This window comes from Peromyscus leucopus, chromosome 13, assembly GCF_004664715.2.
Source record: "Peromyscus leucopus breed LL Stock chromosome 13, UCI_PerLeu_2.1, whole genome shotgun sequence".
NCBI classification, from domain to species: domain Eukaryota; kingdom Metazoa; phylum Chordata; class Mammalia; order Rodentia; family Cricetidae; genus Peromyscus; species Peromyscus leucopus.
In genome coordinates this window covers 24,459,969-24,463,700 of record NC_051074.1, presented here as the reverse complement: position 1 = coordinate 24,463,700, position 3,732 = coordinate 24,459,969, and the positions used below count along the sequence as shown (strand labels likewise).

General features: G+C 43.8%; 1 pseudogene; it reads right to left on the bottom strand.

Moving 5' to 3' along the window:
* Nucleotides 1–339: 339 nt before the first annotated feature.
* LOC114704082 lies at nt 340–1,508 on the bottom strand (annotated as a pseudogene).
* Nucleotides 1,509–3,732: the final 2,224 nt, after the last annotated feature.

The window sequence follows — 3,732 nt, the reverse complement described above, 5'->3', positions numbered from 1 at the left end:
GTTTTATTTATATAGAGCGATATCCACAGCAGGTGCCCATTTACCATTCAGCCTCCTCATACCTCTCACCATCAGTTGCTTCAACACAAACTCTTCAATTATCAGTTCTTATTGTTACCTTAAATATTAAAACACAAAGCCAAATGAGATTTATAAAGAAGAGTAAACTCCATGGAAATATTCAGACGTAAGGCTTTCAATTAATTCAATATTCAAATGAGATTCATGTCCAACCAACACATTTCAATAAAGCCTTTATGTGCTCAAAAAATTCTATTTGTTTAAAGTTTTGACAGCTTATTAATCCTCTCCTTAGAAATGTGTGCCGTCACAGCAGGTTCAATCACTGCAGAATTTCCATTCCTTTTGTTTTTTGCCGGCACAAACATTGTCCTCTCCAGTCCCCTGACCTTCATTCTAGTCTTGTCTTCCTTTCCCTGTTTCCTGGAGGTCTTTTTCCTCTCATAATGAGTCTGTGTTTACATTCATTCTTTTTTTGCACAACCCAAGGAAGCTCCTGAAGCTTATTGTCAACCAAAAATGAGTTCTGGATGCAAGTACAAAGATAACATCTGGTGTGGTTTTGTACATGTGGCTGGCTAGCTTTTCCCAAGTTTCTGTCTTTGGTACTGTTGCCTTCCCAGGATGAAGGGCACCAGTGATCACTTGTTTCCTCGGAAGCCGACAGTTAGTCTGAACTTCTGCTCTGGATTGTTACTATGTCATTCATGACAGCAATTGCCTCCAGCAGGCAAGGAGGAAAAGAGGACAGATGTGCTCCTTTCAGTCATGACTTGGTTTTTCCCTGCTTAGTCCCATCCGTGTCCCCCACTGTGCTAAGGATAAGGCCAGACTATATCCTACAGAACCAACTGTATTGCTTAATTTTCTGCTACTGTAATCAAAACACCTGGCAGAAACAAGTTAAAGAGGTGTCTGGTTTTGTTTACTGTTGCTGTGATGAAATGCCTTGACTAAAGCAGCTTAGGCAAGAAAGGATTTATTTTAGCTCACACTTCCTGGTTACCATCCATCACTATGGATGTCAGAACAGTGAGACTTGAAGCAGCTAGTCTCATCGGCCACAGAGTAGAGAGTAGAGGGTGAATAAATGCATATATGTTTGCTGCTCAGCTCCCTCTCTCTCTATTCCGTTCAGTCCAGGGTTCAGGCCAATGATACTGTCTGATTTGGGGATAGAGGGGGTCTTCCAACCTCAATTAACATAATCAAGACAGTTCTCCACAGGCCTATATGTCCTAGACAGTCTTCCATTGAGCTCCCTTCTCAGATGATTCAGATTGTGTCAAGTTGACAATTATAACTACCTATCTAAGGAGGAAAGATTTATTTGGCTTGTGGTTTTAAGGAATTGCAGGTCATTGTGGTGAGGAAGGTGTGGTGGGGCAACTCGAATCATAGTGGTGAGAATGTGTGGCAGACTATTCACATTCTTGAAGACCATGAAGCAGAGAACAAGCTAAAACTAAGATCTAGGCAACAACAATCAAAGGCTCATCTCTGGCGACCATTTTTCATCAGTGTTGTTGAAGTTCTCTCCCTGGTGGGAAGGGGTAACATCTACCCTCTCTCTAAGGTCCTAACAGCAAACCAAAGCACAGTTGTTATGGTTTGAAAGAAAATGCCCCCCAAAGGGAATGGCACCAGTAGGAGGTATGTCTTTGTTGTAGGAAGTGCATCCCTGTTGGAGGTGGGCTTTGAAGTCTCCTATGCTCAAGATACTGACCAGTGTCTCAGTTCACTTCCTGTTGCCTGTACAAGATGTAAAACTCTCAGCTACCTCAATAGCACCATGTCTGCCTGCATGCCGCCATGTCCCACCATGATAACATGGACTAAATCTCTGAAACTTTAAGCCACCACCCAATTAAATGTTTTCCTTTGTAAGAGTTGCCATGGTCATGGTGTCTCTTCACAGCAATAGAAACCCTAACTAAGACAATAACCTACCACACCCTGGGGAGCCAATGGGTTTATTGAACTTACATACAGAGCATCAGTGAGGGGTTACCATCAGGAGGGTAGACAGCCCCAAAGCAATCACACTGTAAAGTCTTCATTCAGCAAGGATGATGACAGAAATGGAGCCCTCTCTCCTAGTCTTCTTCAGTCTGTATATTCTAATGCATCCCTGAGACTGCAAGGTCACGTGAAGTCAGGGCAGAATGCATGCTAATGACTGAGAGGAGTGGCTGGACCCTCCCTATCCTATTCTTGTAGGAAGCCTGATGGTGATGGTGCCGCTGATTTCGTGAACATGATGGTCCTGATGCTGAGAGAACAATGCCTTGCAGCACCCAGCCATGCTCACTTCAGGGCAGTAACACAGCTTCCCAGAACAGTACCCCAAGCTGGGCATCATAGGACCAGATCATGAGGCTGTGGGACATTTCAGATACAAACCTAAACACCAGCTATCTTAATCAGTGCCCTATTGCTATGAAAAGATACCATGACCACAGCAATTCTTACAAAGGAAAACATTTGAAAGGGGCTGGCTTACAGTTCATATGTTTAGTTCATTGCTATCCTGGCAGGAAGCATGACAGCGTGCAGGCAGCCATGGTGCTGGAGAAGTAGCTAAGATTTTACATGCAGATCCATAGGCAGCAGGAAGAGAGACACACCGGATCTGGCTTGAGCATGTGAAACCCCAAAGCCCACCCATCGTGACACACTTCCTCCAACAAGGCCACGCTTCCTAATCCCTGTCAAGTAGCACCACTCCCTAATGACCAAGCATTCAAATATATGAGCCCGTGGATGAGGGGGACAGTCTTATTCAAACCACCACACCAGTGATCCCAACCCTAGCCAAATGGTGCTCAAAACTACCTGCTTACTCTCTTCTCACTCCCTACCACTACCAACCCTCAATACTGGCCAGTCCGGTCTCAAATATTACTTTCTAGGAAGCATCCTGGAATTGCTTCCATTCCCAGGAAGATCAATGAATACTTTCATAGGCAGAGCTTCCCTCACAGTGGTATTTGGCACACTTCATCATAACTGCTTTATTTATCTGTCATTATTAATACACTGCAAATAGGCATTGTACCTCGCGCACTTGGAATAAAGGCTGACTCATAGGAGGTAGTAAAAAAATATTGATCTACCTAATGAGAGATGATAGCTTAACTGAAACAATAAAATTGAAGCAGCAGAGAGCATGAAGGAGAACCTGGTAGAACCAAGCAGGACTTGGAGGCAGAACAGACATGAGCCGTGACCTTCACCAAGAAATAGGCAGATGCAACAAATTCAGGGAGCAATGGGGGGGTCTATGTATAGACAATGAATTTGAGAGTTCAAAGACATCTGCTTTCAAGGTCTGGGTCTTGGCTAAGAATCTACTATTGTTCTGCTTCAGACATATACAGCTTATCAATACATTAAGTAAAACCCCAAAACCATTACTAAGACCCACTAGCTCTATATCACCCAGTTCTCTCAAGGTCTCCAACTTCACTTTGTACACATTTTCTTCAGTATTGCTTCACTAGTCACAGTGAATTTCCACAGCCCAGAAAAATTCCCTCAGAACCTATGTCCTGCCCAGCACATGGAACCTATATGCTCACTGGACTTCCTGTTTCTCATCAAGTCCCATTTCCAAGCGGAGGATGTTCTGTCAGTGATGAGAGCCACCTCAAGTGTGCCCTTCTGACTCACTACTGCATCAGTTTCAGTTCTATCATTAAGAACTTGAGC